The sequence below is a fragment of the Podarcis cretensis genome (genome assembly GCF_951804945.1).
Source record: "Podarcis cretensis genome assembly, chromosome: 8".
Taxonomy (NCBI): Eukaryota; Metazoa; Chordata; class Lepidosauria; order Squamata; family Lacertidae; genus Podarcis; species Podarcis cretensis.
This window is the reverse complement of record NC_137177.1, coordinates 4,716,836-4,743,907: the sequence shown is the minus strand read 5'-3', so window position 1 is coordinate 4,743,907 and position 27,072 is coordinate 4,716,836. Positions and strand designations below refer to the sequence as shown.

The window sequence follows — 27,072 nt, the reverse complement described above, 5'->3', positions numbered from 1 at the left end:
CGCTGGGAAGCGCTGAGCAAAGGCGAGTCCCCAGGCAACGTGGCCGATTTGATTGGCACAAGGCATGCAAGCTCCACCCCCCAGTCATTCTTAGACTTTATTGGGTGAGCAACGCAGCCAAGCAACACAGTTGGAGCCTCCCTCCTCCCTGGCCGGCAGGGAGGGAGGGAGAGGAGCTGCTTCCTTTAAACCCGGGAAATTTAAGGGACATCATCAATAAGGGACAGCAGTGGGACACAGCACTGGGATAAGGGACTTTCCCACCAAATAAGGGACAGTTGACAGCTATGGCAAGTTTATTGACCTCAATGCTGACCCCGGAGTGTTGGTCAGGGAGAACAGATGACAGACTGCAGGGTGACTGCAGGACAACAGGCCACAGCAACAGGCAAGAGGGTGGAGAGAGGGATAGATGAGAAAAGAGATAGATGAAAGAGAGGGAGAGGGAGGGAGAGGCTCCTCCATAATGGATTGCCACAGCCATTCAGAAAAAAAACAAAGTTTGCTGTTTGACGGTAGAACAGACTCCCTCAGAAGGTGATGGCTCTTCTTCCGTGGAGGTTTCCAAGCAGAGGTTGGATGGTCCTCTGTCATGGATGCTTTAGTTACAGATAGGATGCTTTAGTTGAGGTTCCTGCCCTACAGGGGGTTGGACTAGATGACCCTCGGGGTCCCTTCTGACTCTACACTTCCATGATTCTATGTCTGGCTGCAGGCGGAGGAGCAGCCTGGCCTTCGAGCGCAGTGTCCTTTTACCGGGGGATGAGGCAGAACTGGTAGGGCCGAGGGATGCTCCAGAGCCCCGTGGACTCGGGTGTGATGTCAATGTCCTCGGGTTTCATCAAGGGCTTCAGCTTGAAGTTCTGCAGGATGGTGGAGAGGAAGATGAAGAGCTCCATGACAGCCAAGCTTTCTCCCAGGCACACCCGCTTGCCTGCAAAAGTGAGAAGGAAGAGGGACAGAAATGCCTCTGTGCCTTTGAGGGTCAGGCAAAGGAGGCTCTAATTTCTCCCTCCTCGCTCGAAGCATGCCCAAAACTTAAATCCATTTTTTTCATCTTAAGAAACGGAACTTGATTCGCTCGCGGAGACAGCATCCAGGAGAGCCAGACTCTCTCGGGGGCTTTCCATCCAGTGCCGAGGGAGCCGGCGTACAGCTTCCGGGTCATGTGGCCAGCAGGACTAAGCCACTTCTGGCGAACCAGAGCAGTGCACGGAAACGCCGTTTACCTTCCTGCCAGAGCAGTACCTATTTATCTACTTGCACTTTGTCATGCTTTCGAACTGCTAGGTTGGCAGGAGCAGGGACCGAGCAACGGGAGTTCACCCCGTCATGGGGATTCAAACCACCGACCTTCTGATCGGCAAGCCCTAGGCTCTGTGGTTTAACCCACAGCGCCACCAGCATCCTGCCTTAATAGCCATAGGCCTGGGTAAAGAGACTGTTTTCGCCTGGAGCCAGGCGAGCCTCTCTGGGGAGAGCACTCTGCAAATGGGGAGCCACCACTGAAAAGGCCCATAAGAAGAGTGGACCAGATGCGGGGCTAGATGTTCCCTTCCAACTCTACAGTTCTGTGATTTCCGAGTGATCTTCCTGGCGCGGTTGTAGATTCTCCTCCCTTGGAGGTTTCAAAGCAGAGGTTGGGTGACCACCTGTCACGGATGCTTGAGTTGGGATTCCTGCATTGAATTGGGGTTCCTCCCAATTCTACAGTTCCATGATTCTCAGAGCCTGATGGATCTGGCCAAAGGAGGTCCACCTAGCTGGGCATCCTGTTCTCACAGTGGCCACCAAGATGCCCTTGATGGAGAACCCACAAGCAGGACCTCAACCCCTGTCCTGCCCTTACCTGCCGAGAAAGCCATGAAGGCATCGTTCTTCTTGAACTGCCCACTCTCGTCCAGGAAATGAGTTGGGTCAAAGGAGGTTGGATTCTTGAAGTGCATGGGATCAAACTGAGATGTGCAGATCAGGGGGATGATGTTGAGGTCCTGTGGGATGGAGGAAGAGGAGCAGGAGGAAGGCATGGTTGAGAACCAAGGGCAAGAAATCCCTGGTAGACAGGTGTTGAGTGATGGGGGTGGGGCTTAGCTCTAGGAGCACCTGTGCTACCTGCAGAAGGTCCCCATTTCCATCTCTGGGTAGGAATAGGAGAGCCACTGCTGGACAACACTGCCAATGTGGACTACACTGAGGTAGGTAGACCAGATGGTCCGACTCGCTGTGGCAGTCACTTACTATGTGTGAGTGACGTACTGTATTTTTTGCTCCATACTGAATGCGGTTATCTCACACACAAAAACCACCAAAAAACAACAACAACAATAAAAACTAATCGGACAGTTATGATGAGAGTGCATGATGGATCTCGTCTCCAGTTCTCCTTTTTCTGTGAACCGTCCCTTGGATCTTTCCGGGCCCCAAGCTGTTATTTGTCACTGCTCAATGACCCACCCTTGCATCGTGGTGTTCCCCATCTGTTGTTAGATGTATTGGTTTTTTATGCTTCTGTGCTTTTATGTTTGTACATATTTTATGGGCTAATAGCCGTAAATAAATTTGAATTTGATTTGAATTTGCTCCATAAGATGCACTTTTTTCTTCCAAAAAAGTAAGGGGAAATGTCTGTGCGTCTTATGGAGGGAATGTGTGGTCCCTGAAGCTGAATTGCCCAGGGGCAAAAAGCAGATCATGCTATTTTTTTGAAAAAGGGAAGTGGGTGTTGAAACAAAGCCACTGATCATTTGCCAATTGGGGAGAGAGATAAGGGACGCTAGAGATAAAGGAGGCTGCCTGGGAGGGGGGAGGTGAAAGCCCATGGATCCTCAGGATTTTTGCATTGGTCACCCCAAATTCACCATCAGATCATATAGCATGTCCACGGCCACAGCATGAACCACAAAAATCACACACCCACTGTTGCCAGGGGCCACTATGGTGCAAAAATGTGGCTACAAAGCACGGATCCACATGGATCCTCAGGATTTTTGCATTGGGCTACCCCAAACTCACCATCAAATCACATGTCTGTGGCCACAGCATGAACCACAAAAATCATACATCCACTGTTTCGTTCAGAATATTTTCCCCCTTGTTTTCCTCCTCTAAAAACTAGGTGTGTCTTATGGTCAGGTGCATCTTGTGGAGCGAAAAATACGGGACCTTCAGTCTAGGGAAAGCTCTTCTGAGCTTAGCTCGGTGTGGCACAATGGCGAGAACGGTGGGTTCTGACCTGGGGAACCTGGGTTCGAATCCCCACTCAGTCATGAAGCCTAGTAGTGACCTTGGTTGAGTCAGTCGCCACCTCTTCGCCTTGACCTACCTCCCAGGGTTGTTGTATGGGTGAAATGCGGAGGGGGAGGAGAACCCTTTGAACCACCTTGAGCTCTTTGGAAGAAAAAGCTGGCATATAAATATCTCAAGGGCTGTCCCGTGGAAGAGGGAAGAAGCTTGTCTCCTCCCGCTCTGGAGGGTAGGACTCGAACCCACAGCTTCAAGGAGATCCCGACTCAACATATGGAAAACCTTTCTGATGGAAAGAGCTCTTCAGCAGTGGACTCTCCTTCCTTGGAGGTTTTCAAGCAGAGGTTGGATGTCCACCTGCCATGGATGCTTGAGTTGAGATTCCTGCATTGCGGGGGGCTGGGGGGGGGCTGGATGACCTTTGGGTGCCCCTGCCACGATTCTATGAAATGCCCTGTTTCCAAGGCCACACCATAATGTAAAAGGGAACGAGTGCGGAGTGCCTTCTGCTAAAAGGATGCACGGCCAGGTCTTGCTCATCTAGGCTCAGATTTAATGTTCTCCCTTCTGCCTTACTTCAGGGCAGGTTTGAGGGTAAACCATACACAGCACGGGTCTGTCCTTGTGGCTCGTTGGAAGTTGAAACTGCTTCACATGTATTATTACGATGTTGTCTTTATGAGGATATACGTTTGACTTTTATTACACCTGTTTTGCAAAAGTCCAGGAAAGAATCGGAATACCATAGTTTAAAACTACTGCTAGAGGACAAGAATCCCAAGACTACATTAGTAAAGGTAAAGGTACCCCTGCCCATACGGGCCAGTCTTGACAGACTCTGGGGTTGTGCGCCCATCTCACTTAAGAGGCCAGGGGCCAGCGCTGTCCGGAGACACTTCCGGGTCACGTGGCCAGCGTGACATCGCTGCTCTGGCGAGCCAGAGCCGCACACGGAAACGCCGTTTACCTTCCCGCTGGTAAGCGGTCCCTATTTATCTACTTGCACCTGGAGGTGCTTTCGAACTGCTAGGTTGGCAGGCGCTGGGACCGAGCAGCGGGAGCGCACCCCGCCGCAGGGATTCGAACCGCCGACCTTTCGATCGGCAAGCCCTAGGCGCTGAGGCTTTAACCCACAGCGCCACCTGCGTCCCCAAGACTACATTAAATGTAGCTAAATTCTGTGCGTCTGCAATCAATTGCAGGAAGCAAGTGGTATCCCATAATGACCAAACCCCTAAATGTTAATTACAGGGGGCACGCTAACAATTAATTTTTAATTTTTATATTTAAATCCTTGTTATATTCATATTGTCCCTTGTATTTTTGATATTTTTATGATCTGTGATATTGTGTGTGTTGACGCTGGTCTGTGACCGTATTAATAAATAAATAAATAAATAAATTAATTAATTCATTCATTCATTCAGAGGCTCAGATCTTCCCAGCAGGCTTAAGAACAGCAGCCCATCGGGTGTCAAGGCAGGGTGCTGCCAATGGGGCTCCTACAGAAGGAGACCTTTGCTGTCCCCCTTGGGGTGCACTCCCCCCTTTCCCCACAAACCTTGGGGAGGGTGTATCCACGGAACGCGACATCTCGCGTGACGGTGTGGGGCACCGCCATGGGGACAATGTCGGCGTAGCGCTGGATCTTGTGGATGATGGCGTCCGTGTAGGGCATACGGCTCCTGTCCTCCATGCAGGGGCTGCAGTTCACCCCGATGACCCGGTCAATCTCTTCGTGGAGCTTCTCTGCGGCAAGGAAGGAGGGCGGGGAAAGCTGTAAAGGGGTCCCAGATGCGGTGACGGACAGGGAAATGGGCCGTGGTGGTCTGCAAGGGGTTAACGATGGAAGAGCCCGTGTCGAGGGTGGTTGGGTGGGAGCAGAAAGGGAGAGGGTGCAGGGGTTTGGGAAGGCGAAAGCAGACGAAGATGCCCTAGAACAGGCACAAATACAAGATGGGTGACACCTGGCTTGAGAGCAGTACATGTGAAAAGGATCTAGGAGTCTTGGTTGACCACAAACTTGACATGAGCCAACAGTGTGACATGGCAGCTAAAAAAGCCAATGCAATTCTGGGCTGCATCAATAGGAGTATAGCATCTAGATCAAGGGAAGTAATAGTGCCACTGTATTCTGCTCTGGTCAGACCTCACCTGGAGTACTGTGTCCAGTTCTGGGCACCACAGTTCAAGAAGGACACTGACAAACTGGAACGTGTCCAGAGGAGGGCAACCAAAATGGTCAAAGGCCTGGAAACGATGCCTTATGAGGAACGGCTAAGGGAGCTGGGCATGTTTAGCCTGGAGAAGAGGAGGTTAAGGGGTGATATGATAGCCATGTTCAAATATATAAAAGGATGTCACATAGAGGAGGGAGAAAGGTTGTTTTCTGCTGTTCCAGAGAAGCGGACACGGAGCAATGGCTCCAAACTACAAGAAAGAAGATTCCACCTAAACATTAGGAAGAACTTCCTGACAGTAAGAGCTGTTTGACAGTGGAATTTGCTGCCAAGGAGTGTGGTGGAGTCTCCTTTTTAAATAAAAGGACACATTCTACTCATGGAAGCTGACCTTCCACCTCAGGGTGCCTCATGAGAATTCAGAGCCCATATCTCAAAGTCGAGCTGACCGTCTCCGTCCCGGCAAAGAAGAGGTTCACCGTGGTCTTCGACATGGTGTCTTCGTTGAAGTGTGTGTCCAGGTTGTTTTTTTCCTGCAACAGGGATATGGGAGGGGCTGAGAAACCTCGACAGCTTCAACGCAACTTGTGAAGAATACTGTGCAGGATCCCATTGTCTGACAAGGCCCCTCCGGGCATAATTTTCATTCTGCATCTGTGATGATTTGTGGCTATGATGATATTGCTCATTATGCAAACGCACTTTCCACATCACACTGTTGGCGCCTGCAAAAGTGTTTTCTGCTTTGTTTCCGAACGGCACACGAAGAACCGTAGCTTCCTGCTGAAATCCTGCAACTTTTTACCCACAAGAGTTGCCCCTCCGGGTGGCAATAGTCTGGGAACAGTTGGTCCCTTACCTTTCCTGCCCTGACCTGGCCACAGTGATCCATGCGACGGTCACCTCCAGGCTTGACTACTGTAATTCGCTCTACGTGGGGCTGCCCTTGAAGCTGTCCCAGAAACTCCAGCGGGTGCAGAATGCTGCAGCGAGGCTCCTCACGGGGTCTCTGCCATGGGAGCATATTCACCCAGTGCTTTTCAAGCTGCACTGGCTCCCGGTGGAGTACAGGGTCAGATTCAAGGTGCTGCTTTTGACCTTTAAAGCCCTTCACGGCCTAGGACCCTTGTACCTACGGGACCGCCTCTCCCGGTATGCTCCACGGAGAGCCTCAAGGTCCATAAATAGCAACACCCTAGTAGTCCCAGGCCCTAAGGAAGTCAGATTAGCCTCAACCAGAGCCAGGGCCTTTTCAACACTGGCTCCGGCCTGGTGGAACGCTCTGTCTCATGAGACCAGGGCCCTGCAGGATCTGATTTCTTTCCGCAGGGCCTATAAGTTGTTCCGCCTGGCCTTTGGCTTGGAATCAACTTGATCCCCTCCCCCTCTATCCTTTTTCCTTTTTCCTTCTGTGATGGAACTCCTATTTGGGGACTTCCCTGGCTTTTTTCTGGCCCATGTAGGACCAGTCTGGATAGTTGGCCTTGGTGAAGATTTGACTTTTCATCCCCAAAAAGTTTCTACTGAAATGAGGCTGCATTTTAATGTTGTATTTTAATCTTGTTTTTAAGTTGTATTTTAATCAATTGTTTTATACCTGGTGTTAGCTGCCCTGAGCCCAGTCTTGGCTGGGGATGGTGGGGTATAAATAAAATTTATTATTATTATTATTATTATTATTATTATTATTATTATTTGATTTGGAATTTGTATCCCGCTTTTCCAACTGTAAATGTCAAGCGCAAAGCAGTTGATAATAATCGCAATGGCATTCCAAAACAACGAATGCTACAATTATTATAATATCAAACATGACATCATATAAATAAAGTAAACAACAGCAGTGAATTCATCAAAATAATTAATATAATTCAAGAGTAACCAATGCGAAGCAGGGGGCTGGACTAGATGACCCCTGGGGTGCCTTTCAACTCTACAGTTCTATGATTCTGAGACAGATTGGCTGCAATGTGCTCTTTGCTGGGCTTCCCTTGTGCTTGGTTTGGAAGCTGTAGTCTGTGCAGAATGCTGCAGCGTGATTGCTGACAGGAGCGAGTCCTTGTCAGCATATAACTCCTGTGTTGGAGTACTACAATATATCCAAAACAATGGGAGAAATTGGAAGGATCTCAAAAGAGAAGATAGGGACTGGAAGGTGTTTAAAGGATACTTGCAAAGCCATATTGAAAAATCAGAACTCCTATTAGAATAAACAAGTTCCCTTTTAAATACTGGAATACTAAATAAGATGGATAACAATGTGTAATAGAAAAAGAAGCATGAAATTAGGTTAAAGGTGTGTGAAAGAAAGTACAGTGGTGCCTCGCAAGACGAAAATAATCCGTTCTGCGAGTCTCTTCGTCTAGCGGTTTTTTTGTCTTGCGTAGCATCCCTATTAACGGCTTAGCGGATTAGCGCTATTAGCGGCTTAGCGGCTATTAGCGGCTTAGCGGCTATTAGCAGCTTAGCGGCTTAGTGGCTATTAGCGGCTTAGCGGCTTAGAAAAAGGGGGGGGGGAAAGGGAAAAAACTCGCAAGACTCGCAAGACGTTTTCGTCTTGTGAAGCAAGCCCATGGGGAAATTCATCTTGCGAAGCGCCTCGAAAAACGGAAAACCCTTTCGTCTAGCGGGTTTTTCGTCTTGCGAGGCATTCGTCTTGCGGGGCACCACTGTAATAGAAGTGGAAAGAAATTGCAATTGAGTAGATGGGAAGTCTAACACAAAGGTGGGGTGAGGGGTGAGGGATGGTGATGGGAAAAGGAATTATCTGTGGGACTGAGTGTAGGTATGTTTGAACATTTTTAAGGATTGTATGAAATGTATGTTTGTATGTTCACAATATGTGTGCATCAATGCTGAATTATTTTAAAAATAAAAACTTTAAAAATAAATAAATGATTGATTGCTGACAGGAGCGAGTCCTTGTCAGCATATAACTCCTGTGTTCAGAGATCTGAACAGGCTGCCGATTCGCTACAGGGCCAAGTTCAAGGTTAATAACAACTTGGAAACAGTTTACCTGTGAGACTGCCTTGTTCCAAATACGCCTGCTCAACCACTTTGAACGGTGGATCTGGCCCTGTTCCAGGTGCCAAACAACCCCCCTTCTGCATTTGTAAGATCTCAATATTTCAGTGTGGCAGCACCTCCTCTTTGGAACTCCCTGCCACTTGATACCAAGCAGGCGCCTTCACCGTCCTTTTTTCGACGCCTCCTAAAAACATGTTTGTTTAAACAAACCTACCCATATGCTTAGGAAGTTTGTGCATGTCTTAATCCATTTTTAGTCTATTGCTATTTTTCCTTTCCAAAAGAAATTCCTGATTTTTTCCTTACTGATAATCTTATAGTTTTATCTTTTTTTGGTAGACCACTTTGAGGTTATTGCTGCTGCTTTACAGTCGGGTGGTATATAAATTAGGTGACGTAAAATAGCTAAATTGTAGTCATTTGAGAAACCACTGTTATAGAAGCCTCCTCCTGCTCACAAAACCGGAATTTTCCTGGCTTCCTGGCAAAGAGAGAAGGGATATGGAATTAACGGCAGCTCCTTGGGACACTGAGGATACCTGCTGGATTTTGATGAGGAAGCAGTCGATGAAATCCCGGGGGTTGTTGACGTCCAGAGTTTGCCGGTTCATCTCCAGCCGCTCGCCTACAAACTTGGCCAGCTTCAGGTAGTTTTTGTAGATCTGACGGTGAGGCCCAGGGACGTACTTCATGATCTTTGGGAAGCTGAAGAGCATATAATAATAATAATAATAATAATAATAATAATAATTAATACCCCGCTCTTCCCAGTTCAAAAACTGGGCTCAAGGCGGCTAACAACAAATCTAAAACACTTTAAAACACTTAATTATAAACTTATAAAACAGCATAATTATAATTAATTATAAAAACAGCATAAAATACAGTAGAAAAACATGAATACAGTGGTACCTCAACCCGAAGGTCCGTACTTAACCTGAAACTGTTCTTAACCTGAAGCACCACTTTAGCTAATGGGGCCTCCTGCTGCTGCCACGCCGCCGGAGCATGATTTCTGTTCTCAACCTGAAGCAAAGTTCTTAACCTGAAGCACTATTTCTGGGTTAGCGGAGTCTGTAACCTGAAGCGTATGTAACCTGAGGTACCACTGTAACAATAAAATTCAAAAATCAAAAATCAATTTGATAATCCCCAGGGCTAGCTGGCTGAATTGGTCCTACTTGGGCCAGCGAGGAGGCCAGGAGAGAATTAGCTGTGGGGTCTCAGAGCAGGTGATCTTCATAAAAGGGGAGGGGGAGAGGAGAGAAGAGAAGGGAAATAAAAGATCAGGCTGAATTCAAATTAAAGGCCAGGCGGAATAGCTCTGTCTTACAGGCCCGGCGGAAGGAGGTTAAATCCTGAAGGGCCCTGGTCTCATGGGACAGAGCATTCCACCAGATTGGAGCCATCACTGAGAAGGCCCTGGCCCTGGCGGAGGATAATCTGACTTCCTTATGGCCCGGGACCTCTAAACTGTGGTTATTCATGGACCTTAAGGTCCACTGTGGGGCAGACCAGGAGAGGCGGTCCCGTAGATACGAGGGCCCTAAGAAGAGCCCTAGAAGAGGAGAAGAAGACCCCAGTTTACGTACACCACTCAGTGCATTCTCCATACCTGTCTTTTGATTGTGCCCATAAGAGGAGCCAGGAGAGCCAGGCTGCCGTTTGGACCAAAGGCCTACCTCGTCTAACTAACACCCCCAGCCCCAGTTCCCCTTCTCCCCATAGCTGTCAACTTACAGCTGAGGCCTTGGAGGCTTGGAGGGGTGGGCAAGTTTCATAGCTGTCAACTTACAGATTTGAAAATAAGGGACCAGCAGCCTCGAAAATAAGGGATCAGCAGCCAAAATAAGGGATTTTCCAGGCACAGATATGTTCAACTTCTGAGCCCCTCTGAGCCAAAGGCAGAAAGCCCAGCCAGCAGCCAAACGAAGCCTCAAGCAGTGGTTCCCACAGCGCAGCAACCCGGCAAAGGGGATGCAGCAAGGAAAACCACCGTCACCTCTCCGCTGGGAAGCGCTGAGCAAAGGCAAGTCCCCAGGCAACGCGGCTGATTTGATCGGCACAAGGCATGCAGGCTCCACCCGCCAGTCATTCTTAGACTCCTTATTGGGTGAGCAACACAGCCAAGCAACACAGTTGGAGCCTCCCTCCTCCCTGGCCGGCAGGGAGGGAGGGAGGGAGAGGAGCTGCTTCCTTTAAACCCGGGAAATTTAAGGGACATCCATCAATCCGGGACAGCAGCGGGACACGGCGCTGGGATAAGGGAGTTCCCCGCCAAATAAGGGACGGTTGACAGCTATGCTTTTCCCCCGCTGGCTCGGGCTTACCTGTCCCCAGGTGGAGCTCATGAGCTTCCAGTTGCTGTTGATGAGGTCCAGCAACATGAGGAATTTCTTGTCCGTGTATTCAAAGCGGTCCCCAAAAACTAAGGTGCAGATGATGTTGGAGCCGGCGCAACTCAGGAAGAAGGTGGGGTCAAAGGGTTTGCCTGGGAATAAAGAAAGAGGAAGCAGATCTATTGTTTTCACAAGCATCTTTCACAGACTTCTAGTAACAGCCCCAACAGTCACCCTTCTCTTTTAATGGACTACCTGGGAAGGCGGTGGATTCTGCGATGAAGGCCAACTCTCAGGGACTTTTTAGCCGTGATTCCTGCATTGAAGGGGGTTTGGCTAGATGACCCCTGGGGAGGCCTCTCCTGATGTTTACAGATGTTTGCAGTTTCTACAATGGTTGTGCTGGCCTGGGTTGATGGGCTTTGTAGCCCAAGACATCCAGAGAGCAACAGGTTTGGGAAGACTGAAATGGAATAATAATAATAATAATAATAATAATAATAATAATAATAATAAAACTTATTTTATTTATTATTTATACCCCGCCCATCTGGATATCCCTAAACTAAGGTTTCGTTATGCAAGAAGGGCTCTTTTTATCTAACACCCACCATCCCAGATTGTAAAGTGGTACCTCTGGATGCGAACGGAATCCGTTCCAGAGCCCTGTTCGCATCCTGAGTAGAACGTAACATGCGACTGCGCGTCTGTGCACCTGCGGGTCACGTTTTGCCACTTCCGCGCATGCATGTGACGTCATTTTGAGTGTCTGCGCATGTGCGAGCAGTGAAACCCGGAAGTAATGTGCTCCGTTACTTCCGGGTCGCCGTGGAGCATAACTTGAAAACACTCAACCTGAAGCATATTTAACCCGAGGTATGACTGTATGAGCTAAGGCCACCTGTCATGGATTCCTTAGTTGAGATTTCTGCATTGCAGGGGGTTGGACTAAATGACCCCTGGGTGTACCTTCCAGCTTTATGATCCTATGATTTCATCATAATTTAAATCACAGAAAGTCTTTTCATCAGTTTGTTTTCAGTAGGGGGAAAGAGCCCAACATTACTGATGAAGAAGAGGAAGAAGAGTTTGGATTTGAGGTCATGACATTATGTTTGCTGACTGGGAGCAGTTATGGACCACAGGTATTAAATTTACGGCATGTAATGCCTTACGAGAAAACATTATGAAAATGATTTACAGGTGGTACATGACCCCAGTCAAGCTTGCGAAGATTTATCATTTGCCCAATAACAAATGTTGGAAATGTAAAGAGACTGAAGGTACCTTTTTCCACCTTTGGTGGACCTGCCCAAAGATTAAGGCCTTCTGGGAAATGATTTATAATGAAATTAAGAAAGTGCTTAAGTGCACCTTTAACAAGAAACCAGAGGCATTTCTCTTGGGTATGGTCGGCCAGCTGGTGTCGAAGAAGGATAAGAATTTCTTTTTGTACGCTACTATGGCAGCAAGGATTCTTCTAGCAAAGTATTGGAAGACACAAGAGCTACCCACGCTGGAGGAATGGCAGGCGAAAGTGATTGACTTTATGGGACTGGCAGAAATGACCGGCAGAATCCGCGACCAAGAGAAAGAGACTGTGGAAGAAGATTGGAAGAAATTCAAGATGTATCTTAAGAATTATTATAAAATTGAGGAGTGTTAAAATGCTGAGGGAAAAGAAGACGTAGAATTGCAGCGGAAAATTGTGTTTAATTTTAGGGTGGAATAGAAAAAGAGAATGAATTTATATTTAATTGGTTAAGAAGGGTTGCTGAATAATGGTACTAAATTAAGGATGCAAAAAGGGAAAGGTATGGGGAAGTCCGGGAAAAGAGGGTTATGAAAATAAGGTTAAGAAAATATGAGTTTTTGTGTTTGTTTTTATGTTGTTTTTTGTTTATGTTAAAAAACTGGAAATCAATAAAAAATTTTATAAAAAAAAAAAAGAAGAGTTTGGATTTGATATCCCGCTTTATCACTACCCGAAGGAGTCTCAAAGCGGCTAACATTCTCCTTTCCCTTCCTCCCCCACAATAAACACTCTGTGAGGTGAGTGGGGCTGAGAGACTTCAGAGAAGTGTGACTGGCCCAAGGTCACCCAGCAGCTGCATGTGGAGGAGCGGAGACGCGAACCCAGTTCACCAGATTACAAGTCCACCTCTCTAACCACTACACCACACTGGCTCTGAAGGATCCTATAATGAACACACTCCTTTATTTTCTGTTTCTTTTCTCTCTCTTGGACCAGATTTTATTATAATAATATTTATTTATGCATTTGTATCCCAGCTTTTCGTCCGAGATTTTTTTAAATACAAAATGCAAAAATAATAAACAATATAACATGTATCATAACACATTTTTCAAAACTTCTTTGGACTCCCTCACGTCTCCCGCTCCCACTTACATCATTATAAATTTTTTCCAGCAATTTATCATCTTATTTATATTCTTAAATCTTATTCAATTAGTTTAATCTAATCTCCAAAAGTTTTATGTTTTCCTCAGTCTCACTTCTCGTCAAATTCAAATCTAATTCAATGGTAGGCAATTATTTATGATCTAGCATCCTTCTTAGCATTCGACCAAATTACAATACTTTTGTAAATAAATCTTGAATTTCTTCCAGTCTTCTTCAACCCTCTCTTCTCCCAGGTCTCGAATTCTACCAGTCATCTCAGCCAGTTGCATATAGTCCATCAGCTGCATCTGCCACTCTTCCAGTGTGGGTAGATCTTGAGTTTTCCAGCTCTTAGCGATAAGTATCCTTGCTGCCGTTGTTGCATACATAAAAAATGTTCGGTCCTTCTTTAACACCTTCTGGCCGACAATGCCCAGAAGGAAGGCCTCCGGTTTCTTAGTGAAGGTATACTTAAATACCTTTTTCAACTCATTATATATCATTTCCCAGAAGGCCTTCACTCTAGGGCAAGTCCACCAGAGGTGAAAGAATGTTCCTTCATGTTCTTTACATTTCCAACATTTATTATCAGACAAATGGTATATTTTGGCAAGTTTAACTGGGGTCATGTACCATCTATATATCATTTTCATTACATTTTCCTTCAAAGCATTACATGCAGTGAAGTTCAGCCCAGTGGTCCACAACCTTTCCCAGTCCTCAAACATGATATTATGCCCAATATCCTGAGCCCACTTTATCATAACCGATTTAACCATTTCGTCTTGTGTATTCCATTTCAACAGCAAGTTATACATTCTTGAGAGTACCTTAGTCTTAGGCTCTAACAGTTCTGTTTCCAACTTCGATTTCTCCACCTGGAACCCTACCTTTTTGTCATTTTTAAAAACTTCTTTAATCTGAGCATAATGTAACCAGTCTCGCACTTTATCCTTCATTTTCTCCAAACTCTGCAATTTCCAATTGTCTCCGTCTTTTTCTAATATTTCCCAATATTTTGGCCATTTGGCCTCCATATTGGGTCTTTTTCGGGCCTTAGCTTCCAGAGGTGAAAGCCACCTCGGAGTTTTGTTTTCCAATAAGTCTTTGTATTTTGTCCAGACATTAAAAACTGCTTTCCTGACAATATGGTTCTTAAAGACCTTATTGATCTTAACCTTATCGTACCATAGGTATGCATGCCAACCAAAAGCATTGTTAAACCCTTCCAAGTCCAATACGTCAGTGTCCTCAAGAAGTAGCCAGTCTTTTAGCCAGCAAAAGGCTGCGGCTTCATAGTACAACTTTAGGTCCGGCAGGGCAAAGCCCCCTCTTTCTTTCGCATCAGTTAGTATCTTAAACTTAATTCTGGGCTTTTTGCCCTGCCAGACAAATTTAGATATATCTTTCTGCCACTTCCGGAAGCACTCTGTCTTATCCACAATCTGCAATGTTTGAAACAAAAACAACATCTTTGGCAATACATTCATCTTAACAGCAGCAATTCGGCCTAACAAAGAAAGCTTCGATTTTGTCCAACTATCCAAATCTCTCTTAATTTCAAACCAACATTTTTCGTAGTTATCCTTAAATAGACTCAGATTTTTTGCTGTTATGTTTACCCCTAGGTACTTTACTTTTTAAACCACAGTTAGTTCTGTTTCTCTCTGAAACTGTTCCGACTCTGCATCTGTCAGATTTTTCCCCAACACCTTAGTTTTCTGTTTATTTAGTTTAAATCCCGCCACCCGACCAAAATCTTGGATCAGTTGTAATACTCTTTTTGTACTAGATTCTGGCTCCTGCAGGGTCAGAACTAGGTCATCTGCAAAAGCTTTAAGTTTATATTGTTTCACTCCGACCTGAATCCCTTCCACCAACCGGTCCCCTCTAATCATATTCAAGAGCACCTCCAGAACTGATATAAATAACAAAGGGGAAATCGGGCAGCCTTGTCGTGTTCCTTTTTCAATTTTAAACTCTTCAGTAACCACATTGTTTACTATCAATTTAGCCTTTTGTTCTGAATATATTGCATCAATCCCATTCTCAAAACCCCGACCCACTCCCATTTCTTTTAAATTTCCCTTCATAAATTTCCAAGAGATATTATCAAAGGCCTTCTCCGCATCTATAAAGATTAGCACTGCTTTTGTGTTTATATCAGTTTGCAAAAGTTCCAAGATGTCAATAATGTTCCTTGTATTAGCAAACATGTGTCTACCTGGGAGAAAGCCTGCCTGATCTTTATGAATTACTTCGTTTAAAACTTTTTTAAGTCTACTTGCCAAAACATCTGCAAATATTTTGTAATCCACATTTAAAAGGGAGATGGGACCGTAGTTCTTAAGTTGTGTCTTTTCAGCTTCCGATTTTGGTATCAATGTGATGAAAGCTTCCTTCCACGATTCCGGCGCCCTCCTCCCCTCCATAATTTCATTGCTAACCTCCATCAGTGGTTGTATCAAATGGTCTTTTAATATCTTATAATACTTGGAGGTTAGCCCGTCTGGCCCTGGAGATTTGCCCAGTTTCATGTTTTGAATGGCTTGTTCAATTTCTTGACATGTTATTTTACTGTTCAGGAGAGATCTATTTTCTTGTGACAACTTTTTAAGTCCATTTTTCTCCAAAAATTGTTTAATCTCGACCTCATTCTGCGGCCCTTGGGTATATAATTTTTTGAAATATTTCTGAAAACACTTTCTAATCTCCGTGGGGTTCTGAATGTTTCTTCCTTCAATTTCCAAATTTGTAACTGTATTCAATTTTTGTCTCTTCTTCAACTGCCAAGCTAGCAGTTTCCCACATTTATTTGCCGATTCAAAAGTTTTTTGTTTCATTAATTTGATCTTCCACTCTATTTCCTGATTTATCAGTTTAGAATATTGTGCTTGATAGAGTTTGATTTCTCTCAAGATCGGCCGGGACTTCGGGTTTGATCTTAACTTCCTCTCTAATTCTTTTATTTTCTCCAAAATCTTATCTTTTCTGTTGTTTTGTGTCCTCTTCCTTGCAGCATTCTGTTGTATCACAGCTTTACTTGCATCCCAAATAATTCTTTTTTCCACCGTAGTGTTCATATTTATCTCAAAATAGTCCTTCAATGCTTTCTGGGCCTTCTTAATAATCTCCTGATCTCTGAACAAATTGTCATTCATCTTCCATCTAAAGGAGCCAGTTGGTAATAGTATCATATCCATTTTCAGTGCATTATGGTCGGAGCAGGTTTTTGGGCAGATTTCCACCTTTCTGACCTTGGGTGCCAGACCTCTAGTTATCCATATTTGGTCGATTCTTGTCCAAGTCAGCTGAGCTTCAGAGAAGAATGTTCCTTCTTTTCCCAAGGGGTTCTTCGTTCTCCAGATATCAATCCAGTCCATATTGTCAGTCAGTTCAAAAAAGGTCTTTGGTAGTCTGCCATCTTTTGTAACATTCTGGCTTTGTGACTTATCCATGTTGGTTGATACGACCCCGTTCATGTCTCCCATCATGATGATGTTGTCATAATCCAGATAATCCAGCATAGTCTCATGCAACTTCTTGAAAAATTCCGACTTCCCTTCATTTGGTGCATAAATTCCTAATATCAAAATCTTTTCTCCTTGATGTTGTATTTCGATTGCCAAAATTCTTCCATGTTCATCTTTAAATAAAAATTTAGGTGACAGGCTCTCTTTTGCATATATCACCACACCTCTCTTCTTTACTTTGTCTGAAGATATAAATTCCTGACCAAGTCTTTTGTTTATTAGTACTTTCCTGTGGAGCCTAGTCACATGTGTTTCTTGTACGTGTACTGAACCTTGTAACATTTAACTTCACCGGATGCCCACGAATCCTAGTGTTACCAGAGAGGGAGGAAAGCCTTTTCTCTACCCACTTTATCCATGCCAAACTTCATTTTATAGCCAGCTATGGTGGCGCTGCGGTCTAAACCACTGAGCCCCTTGAGCTTGCCGATCGGAAGGTCAGCGGTTCAAATCCCCACGATGGACTGAGCTCCCATTGCTCTGTCCCAGCTCCTGCCTGCCTAGCAGTTCAAAAGCATACCGGTACAAGTTGATACAGTGGCACCTCTAGTTACGGACTCGATCCATTCCGGGGTACCATTTGCACCCCAAAAAGTCTGCAACTAGAGCATACGTGCGTGGTGCCATAGAGCGCTTCTGAGCATGCATGAGGTGCAAAGAGTGCTTCTGTGCATGCGCGCGGGGCGAAACCTGGAAGTATACACTTCCGGGTTTGCAGCCTTCGTATCCTGAAAAAACACACTGGAGACTGAGGTAACAAGAGGTATGACTATAGATAGGTACTGCTGCAGCGGGAAAGTAAACGGTGTTTCCGTGCGCTCTGGCACTCGTCACGGTCCTCCGTTTAGTCATGCTGGTCACATGACCAGGAAAACTGTCTGTGGACAAACGCCAGCTCCCTCGGCCTGAAAGCGAGATGAGCGCTACAACCCCACAGTCACCTTTGACTGGGCTTAACCGCCCAGGGGTCCTCTAACTTTACCTTTTTATCATATAGCCTCTGATTTGCCTTTCCATTGGCAGGCCAGCTTTCCAATACCTGGTTTGAAGTCACTTAAAAAGGTAAAAGTAAAGGGACCCCTGACCATTAGGTCCAGTCGTGGCCGACTCTGGGGTTGCGGCTCATCTCGCTTTATTGGCCGAGGGAGCCGGAGTACAGCTTCCGGGTCATGTGGCCAGCATGACTAAGCCGCTTCTGGCGAACCAGAGCAGCACATGGAAACACTGTTTACCTTCCCGCTGGAGTGGTACCTATTTATCTACTTGCACTTTTGACGTGCTTTCGAACTGCTAGGTTGGCAGGAGCAGGGACTGAGCAACGGGAGCTCACCCCGTCGTGGGGATTCGAACCACCGACCGTCCTAGGCTCTGTGGTTTAACCCACAGTGCCACCCACGTCCCTTAAAGTCACTTAGCAGGAGTCTTAAACCACCACTTCCGGGGCTCCCCTGCTGCCCCCTTGCCTCTTAGCACCCCCTCGGTAATCTCACCCCCTACTTGGGGAGCCACTGCAACACTTCCTTTTCAAAATCAGCACCCCCCCCCAATTTCCTCACAGTTCCCTTTGCTCCACATCTGGATGGCAGGGAAGTCTCCTCGGCCACTGAACTCCTCTGCCTTGTCAATCAAAGCCTCCTTGAGCACCTGGTAGCCAGAGAGGACCACGCAAGGCCGGGAGCCCAGGTGGAAGGTGTACATTGGCCCGTAGGTCTTGCTAAGCTGCAAAGAGGAAAGGAAGCAGGAAGTTGTTTAGGATAGGGTCGCCATATTTGAAAAAGTGAAAATCTGGACACAAAAGATGTTGAGCTTTTCTTAGTTTTGCCTAAAGTTGTTGAGCTTTTTGGTTTGCAAACTTTCAAAAAAAATGAAGTTTTTGAGCTATTTTTAAGGAAATTTGCCAAAATCCACACTGCTGATAACATCTTAAAAAGTAGAGACATCACCTTGCCGACAAGGGTCCGTATAGTAAAAGCTATGGTTTTCCCAGTAGTGATGTATGGAAGTGAGAGCTGGACCATAAAGAAGGCTGATCGCCGAAGAATTGATGCTTTTGAATTCTGGTGCTGGAGGAGACTCTTGAGAGTCCCATGGACTGCAAGAAGATCAAACCTCTCCATTCTGAAGGAAATCAGCCCTGAGTGCTCACTGGAAGGACAGATTCTGAAGCTGAGGCTCCAAGACTTTGGCCACCTCATGAGAAGAGAAAGACCCTGATGTTGGGAAAGATGGAGGGCACAAGGAGAAGGGGACGACAGAGGACGAGATGGTGTGACAGTGTTCTCGAAGCTACCAGCATGAGTTTGACCAAACAACAACAACAACACTGCTGACATGGGTTGCCATACATCTGGGTTTTCCTGGACACTGTTTCCTATGGCTCTATCTCTATCTGGGAAATTCTGGTTGTATGGCAGCCCTAATTTAGGACAGCCATGGCTTCATCTTCTGGGTCTTCTTGAGGCAAGAGGAGAGTAACAGAAACCAAAAACCACCCTTAAAACCACACATGGCATCACAGTCCTATGCAAATGTAACAAAAATGCTTTTCTTAGGGAAGGCTCCTTGAAATTGCACCACACATGGCATCACAGTCCTTTGCAAATGTAACAAAAATACTTTCTTCTCTATTGCCTAACAGCCTGGGAGGTTAAGATAAACTTGCTACATATGATCACTTATGGTGGGAATGTAGACTGGCGCGAGAAATTTGGAATTTATTTTTGATGGGAATGATACTACTAAACAGACCATTTATTGTTGTCCAAAATTAATGATACCAAATATTTTTTGATGATGCCAATATATTGTCAAAATGATTCATCTTATGCATGATCTTGGCAGCTCAATGGAAAGGAGCCCCAAGATGTCCCTCACAGAGAAAAATATGCATAATTTGAGGTTTTGACAAGGCCTGGGACCTCCAAATGATTTTTATGTGACTTGGCATTCCTTTATTGCATATACAGCAGAGGCGTCATTTTCAAGTCAGCTCTTGTCACAAGCCTGGCAAATCTGGAACTAGATTCCATGATCACACTGATATTTTATATTTGGATTTCGTTATTTTAATCCATGTGCAACTGTACTCATTATGTGTGACTATTTAATAGTTTTGTTTTTCATCTTGTCATTTTCATTTGCTGTTGTAACTGTTCTCTATGTTTTATGTACATTGTGAATATATATATATATCAATCAAATGAAATCAGCATCTTAAAAAGCAGAGACATCACCTTGCCAGCAAAGGCCCGTATAGTTAAAGCCATGGTTTTCCCAGTAGTGATGTATGGAAGTGAGAGCTGGACCATAAAGAAGGCTGATTGCCGAAGAATGGATGCTTTTGAATTCTGGTGCTGGAGGAGACTCTTGAGAGTCCCATGGACTGCAAGAAGATCAAACCTCTCCATTCTGAAGGAAATCAGCCCTGAGTGCTCACTGGAAGGACAGATCCTGAAGCTGAGACTCCAAGACTTTGGCCACCTCAGGAGAAGAGAAGACTCCCTGGAAAAGACCCTGATGTTGGGAAAGATGGAGGGCACAAGGAGAAGGGGACGACAGAGGACAAGGTGGTTGGACAGTGTTCTCGAAGCTACCAGCATGAGTTTGACCAAACTGCGGGAGGCAGTGGAAGACAGGAGTGCCTGGCGTGCTCTGGTCCAGGGGGCCATGAAGTGTCGGACAACTAAATGACTAAACAACAACAACATGAAATCAAATCACGAATCCAGCCTTCCACAGCCTGGTTTCACTCCACATCAGCATGCTTTAAAAAAATAAAGAAAAAGAAAGAAAATACCTGCTGAGAATCCTTCAGCATTTTACTGCAAATTTCTCCTACTGTGGACATTTTTGCAGTTCTGCCTAATAAGCACAATTTGGCAATGCAATTTCCCCTAATGCAATGCGTCTGCGCATGTCATTTGCACTATTATTTGCCTTTTAGCACACAGTTCACCCTCTGGCCCCAGACATGCATTATTTTTTTTTGCACCCATTGCTTGGCCAGGGAACTTCACTGCAAAATTCAGAGAAGTGCAAATTTCAGAGGACAGCCGTGATTCGGTACATAGCTTCTTCTGGAAAGCACAGATCTGGATGTTTCATCTTTAAATGTGATCAAATAAAATTCCTCCCCACCCCACCCCTAGTCGACACTTAATTGCTTGCATATTGACTGCTGACTAGTTTTACCGCTGAGCAAACTACACACGAAAGCATGAAACTTGGCCGGTTTCAAATTTGTGGAGGTGGAAAGTCCCAGGTCCTCTTTCTCTGGGCTCCTCCAGACATGCTCTTGTGCTGCATTTTTATAATAATAATAATAATAATAATAATAATAATAATAACAACAACAACAACAACAACAACAACAATAATAATTTATTATTTGTACCCCGCCCATCTGGCTGGGTTTCCCCAGCCACTCTCGGCAGCTTCCACAAAGACCAAAAATACACAAATATGTCATACATTAAAAACTTCCCTGAACAGGGCTGCCTTAAGATGTCTTCTGAATGTCAGGTAGTTGTTTATCTCTTTGACATCTGGTGGGAGGGCGTTCCATAGGGCGGGCGCCACTACCGAGAAGGCCCTCTGCCTGGTTCCCTGTAGCTTTGCTATGAGGGAACCAGTGAGGGAACGATGAGGAACAATGAGGGAACCGCCAGAAGGCCCTCGGTGCTGGATCTCAGCGTCCGGGCAGACCAATGGGGGTGGAGACGCTCCTTCAGGTATTCTGGGCCGAGGCTGTTTAGGGCTTTAAAGGTCAACACCAAGACTTTGAATTGTGCTCGGAAACATAATGGGAGGCAATGTAGGTGTTTCAAGACCAGTGTTATGCGGTCTTGGTGGCCACTCCCAGTCACTAGTCTAGCTGCCGCATTCTGGATTACTTGTAGTTTCTGGGTCACCTTCAAAGGTAGCCCCACCTAGAGCACATTGCAGTAGTCCAAGCGGGAGATAACTAGAGCATGCACCACTCTGGCGAGACAGTCCGCAGGCAGGTAGGGTCTCAGCCTGCATACCAGGTGGAGCTGATAAACAGCTGCCCTGGACACAGAATTGACCTGGGCCTCCATGGACAGCTGTGAGTCCAAAATGACTCCCAGGCTGCGCACCTGCTCCTTCAGGCGCACAGTTACCCCATTCAGGACCAGGGAGTCCTCCACACACGCCCCCCATCCCCCCAAAAGCAGTACTTCTGTCTTGTCAGGATTCAACCCCAATCCATTAGCCGCCATCCATCCTCCAACCTCCTCCAGACACTCACAGGACCTGCACTGCCTTCACTGGTTCTGATTTAGGCACAAATCTGAGTTTCAAAGTTCCATGTCAGAGTGTTTTTTGGATTTTTTTGCCCCTCATTTCCCCTGTGAAAACCCACCAACCCACGGAAAACTGGAATTGCCATTTGTTTCTGTTCATCGTTAAAGAGCAGGTTTTCCTAGGCTGTGTCTAGAAAGTGCAGGGCAAAACGTAATTATGGGCAAGTCCTCTGTCTCGCTCCCCTCCTTGTCCTACAGGCAGAAAGCCGAGCCTTACAGCTTCTCCCTTTCCCTATTCTCCCCCTGGGCTAAGACCCCAAAGTTGGTCCCCGTGCAATGCAGAAAAAGAGGGTCTCCCCTTCGACGGGAAACCTGACCCCCTTCCAACTCCAGCCTCTTCTTGCTTGAACTGAAAGGCAACTGAGGCAGAAAGAGCTCATTTTCAAATACTGGGGCTCAAGACTTCTTAAAATTATTATTATTATTATTATTATTATTATTATTATTATTATTATTATTAAAATCTGTATACCACCCTATACCTATAGATCACAGTGCACTCAACAACATAAAATTACAATATAAAATGATGAACTAAAGAACAACAACCGCAGCAACAACAACAAACCCTAGTCCCTAGTCCCCAAGGAGCTGCTACTAGCTCTGAAGATCATACCGCGACAGAATGATGCTTTGTGCATGGCCAGAGGCACTTTCATTGCTCTTTCTCAGTTTCTCTGGCTGAAGCCCCCTTTTTATGCTTCTCCTGCCCTCAAAATCCTGGCACTGTAGGTGAGGATATAAACAGAAAGGATTGTAAGTTATTTTTATATGCAGCGACGGCAGCAAGAATATTATTGGCACAAAAGTGGAAGCAAGAAGAATTACCGACGAAAGAAGAATGGAGAACGAAATTGATGGACTATGCAGAATTAGATACACTAACAGGAAGGATTCGAAACCTGCGAGATCAGAGATTCTCAGAAGACTGGAGTAAATTTACAGACTATTTGAAAAGTAATTGTGATGGACAGATTATGCTAGTAGGTTTGCAAAACGTTTTGTAAGGTGAATTATTTGAAATATTGCAAAAAAAGACAATGAGGAGAACTATTAGTTAAAGATAATTAAAGGTAATATGAAATTAAGAAATGCATAATAAGCGATAAGAATGGAAAATCATCAGAGGTGTTGACGGAAGTCCAAAGAAATATATTGTACAGTGGTACCTCAGGTTACATACGCTTCAGGTTACATACACTTCAGGTTACACACTCCGCTAACCCAGAAATATTACCTCGGGTTAAGAACTTTGCTTCAGGATGAGAACAGAAATCGTGCTCCAGCGGCGCGGCAGAAGCAGGAGGCCCCACTAGCTAAAATGGTGCTTCAGGTTAAGAACAGTTTCAGGTTAAGAACAGACCTCCGGAACGAATTAAGTACTTAACCAGAGGTACCACTGTATAAGATGTGAAATTCTGTTGTATGAATGTTAATTAATACATTAAAAATGAATAAAAATGTATTTTTTAAAAAAGAACCAAAATCCGTCCTGCTTTCTTGCCTGATGTGGAAATTGTAAAATCACTCCCCCGACACCCCCTCCCCCAACATGGTTGCCGTGGTCTCACTTCTTTCAGGGAATTTATCAGCTCCTTGATGTCCACTTGGTGCATGTTTCCGATGAAGGGGAGTGGGGCTGGCCCCGGAGGAAGGGTCCTGAACTTCTTTCTCGACGAGAAGTGGAGGAAGAGGAGGCACGAGACGACCATGGCCAGGAGGATGCCAAAGACCCCGCCAAAATCTATCCTGGAGAGGAAGAGCTCCATTTCACCGTCCGCGGTCTGCAGAGTCACAGTGTCTGTGATTTCGCCTGGAGGGGGATGTTATATAGATGCCCGAGAGACCAGCTTCTAACTGGCTGGAACAAGCTCCCCTTGGCCCCTTGGCAAACAATGCGTGCCCTCAGCTGTCATTTGCTAACCTCATGTTTGCCGTTGGAGGAATCTTTCTGGCAGAGACACGGAATGAAAACAAGCTGGTTCTGCTTAGCCCTCAATGAAGACCAGATGTAGGCCCATTTTGCTCTGCGTTCAGTGGCTTGAGAAACAGCATATATACAATGGTAACGAGATCCAACCTCTTATTTCTTACGAAATGCTGCATTTTCATACCTAAGAACATAAGATGCTGCATTTTAATGTTGTACTTTAATCTTGTTTTTAAGTTGCATTTTAATCAATTGTTTTATACTTGGTGATATTTTCTTGGGCTCCATGATCACTGCAGATGGTGATAGCAGCCATGAAATTAAAAGACGCCTGCTTCTTGGGAGAAAAGCAATGACAAACCTAGACAGCATCTTAAAAAGTAGAGACATCATCTTGCCAACAAAGGTCCATATAGTTAAAGCTCTGGTTTTCCCAGTAGTGATGTATGGAAGTCAGAGCTGGACCATAAAGAAGGCTGATCGCCGTAGAATGGATGCTTTTGTATTATGGTGCTGGAGGAGACTCTTGAGGGTCCCATGGACTGCAAGAAGATCAAATGTATCCATTCTGAAGGAAATCAGCCCTGAGTGCTCACTGGAAGGACAGATCCTGAAGCTGAGGCTCAAATACTTTGGCCACATGAGAAGAGAAGACTCCCTGGAAAAGACCCTGATGTTGGGAAAGATGGAGGGCACAAGGAGAAGGGGACGACAGAGGACGAGATGGTGGGACAGTGTTCTCGAAGCTACCAGCATGAGTTTGACCAAACTGCGGGAGGCAGTGGAAGAAGAAGAAGAAGAAGAGTTTGGATTTGATATCCTGCCTTTCACTCCCCTTCAGGAGTCTCAAAGCGGCTAACAATCTCCTTTCCCTTCCTCCCCCACAACAAACACTCTGTGAGGTGAGTGGGGCTGAGAGACTTCAAAGAAGTGTGACTGGCCCAAGGTCACCCAGCAGCTGCATGTGGAGGAGCGGAGACGCGAACCCAGTTCCCCAGATTACGAGACTACCGCTCTTAACCACTACACCACACTGGCTCTCACACCACACAGACAGGAGTGCCTGGCGTGCTCTGGTCCAGGGGGTCACGAAGAGGCGGACACGACTAAACAACTAAACAACAACAACATACTTGGTGATAGCCGCCCTGAGCCCTGTTTGGCTGGCGAGGGCGGGGTATAAATGATTAATAATAATAATGAAAATAATAATAATTACAGTGGTACCTCGGGTTACATATTTACATATGCTTCAGGTTACATATGTTTCAGGTTACACACTCCGCTAACCCAGAAATAGTGCTTCAGGTTAAGAACTTTGCTTCAGGATGAGAACAGAAATCGTGCTCCGGCACTGCAGCAGCAGCAGGTGGCCCCATTAGCTAAAGTGGTGCTTCAGGTTAAGAACAGTTTCAGGTTAAGAACGGACCTATGGAACGAATTAAGTACTTAACCCGAGGTACCACTGTATTATTATTATTAGGCGGGATTGCTGGATCAAGCCAATGGCCCATCTAAGGCCAGTATCCTGTTTCCGCAGTGGCCAAATACCTCTAAAAATCTAGGAATCCAGATAAACTGCCTCGGGACCTGGAGGTACCATAAGAAGAGCCTGCCTGTTGGATCAGGCCAAAGGTTTTTTATTCAGTCCGGCATCCTGTTCCAACAGTGGCCAACCAGATGCCCATTATGGGAAACCCACAATCAGGATTTGAGTGGAAGAGCTTAGCCATTGTTGCTAACAACCATTGATGACAGCCCTCTTCTTTGTAAATGTAGGAATTTGTCTTCAATGCCCGTGGATCAATCTTTGGGATGGGCTTTAATGATACAGTGGTACCTCGGTTTAAGAACTTAATTCGTTCCGGAGGTCTGTTCTTAACCTGAAACTGTTCTTAACCTGAAGCACCACTTTAGCTAATGGGGCCTCCTGCTGCCGCTGAGCTATTTCTGTTCTCATCCTGAAGCAAAGTTCTTAACCCGAGGTACTATTTCTGGGTTAGTGGAAGTCTGTAACCTGAAGCGTCCGTAACCTGAAGCATCTGTAACCTGAGGTACCACTGTACTGTGGTCCAGGGAGTCAGGAGAGTCAGGCAACAAGAATTCAATATGTGGGCAGGAGTTCAAATCTCCCTGCTTGGGTTTTCAAAAGCTGGTCGGTATGACAGAGGGCCAAAGAGACGTCTTCTGTTTACTCCTTGTTTTCTGGCTGCCTCCGGCATAGTGGCCTGGCGTCTTGGCTTCGACTGCCTCCTGCTCGGACCTTGAAACTCCTTGGACCTTTGGGCAGGGCGCAGGACTGGCAGAACATTATTTATGTACAGTGGTGCCTCGCAAGACGAAAATAATCCGTTCCGTGAGTCTCTTCGTCTAGCGGTTTTTTCGTCTTGCGAAGCAAGCCCATTGACGGCTTAGCGGATTAGCGCTATTAGTGGCTTAGCGGCTATTAGCGGCTTAGTGGCTTAGAAAAATGGGGGGGGGGGAAAGGGAAAAAACTCGCAAGACTCGCAAGACGTTTTTGTCTTGTGAAGCAAGCCCATAGGGAAATTCGTTTTGCGAAGCACCTCCAAAACGGAAAACTCTTTCGTCTAGCGGGTTTTTCGTCTTGCGAGGCATTCGTCTTGCGGGGCACCACTGTATGCTACAACAGCGGCAAGAATCTTTATTGCACAATATTGGAAGATGGAAGAAATACCATCAAAGGAACAATGGCAAGAAAAGCTGATGAACTATGCAAAATTGGCTAAGCTAACAGACAAACTGAGAGAGAAGGACGAAAAGGACTTCCAAAGAGTCCGGGTACCATTTACAGTTTATTTTGCAGAAACAACAGAATGGACTGGATTCTTTGGCAGGATTTGAATAAACTTTCACAACTTCTTTTGAGCAACAGATATTTCAGAGAACTGATAAGGGATTTTATTTCTGCGTAGGAAAAGCAGGATATGATAAATAAAACTAAATAACTCAGCAGAGGGGGAGTTGAGGGAAGTCCAGAGCAGGGGAGGAAGAATAATTGTAAATAGCATGATGAATGAGATTTGTATCATTAAGGTAAAGGTAAAGGTACCCCTGCCCGTACGGGCCAG

General features: G+C 45.6%; 1 pseudogene across 1 annotated transcript; it reads right to left on the bottom strand.

The window, feature by feature from the left end:
• Positions 1 to 278: 278 nt before the first annotated feature.
• Positions 279 to 23,880, bottom strand: LOC307223391 (cytochrome P450 2F3-like; annotated as a pseudogene). The gene is made up of 9 exons (XR_013844035.1): positions 23,625 to 23,880; positions 18,286 to 18,448; positions 11,052 to 11,255; positions 10,784 to 10,944; positions 8,993 to 9,169; positions 5,815 to 5,956; positions 4,805 to 4,992; positions 1,850 to 1,991; positions 279 to 934 (listed from the first exon to the last, which is right to left on the bottom strand). The product of XR_013844035.1 is annotated as a cytochrome P450 2F3-like (transcript).
• Positions 23,881 to 27,072: the final 3,192 nt, after the last annotated feature.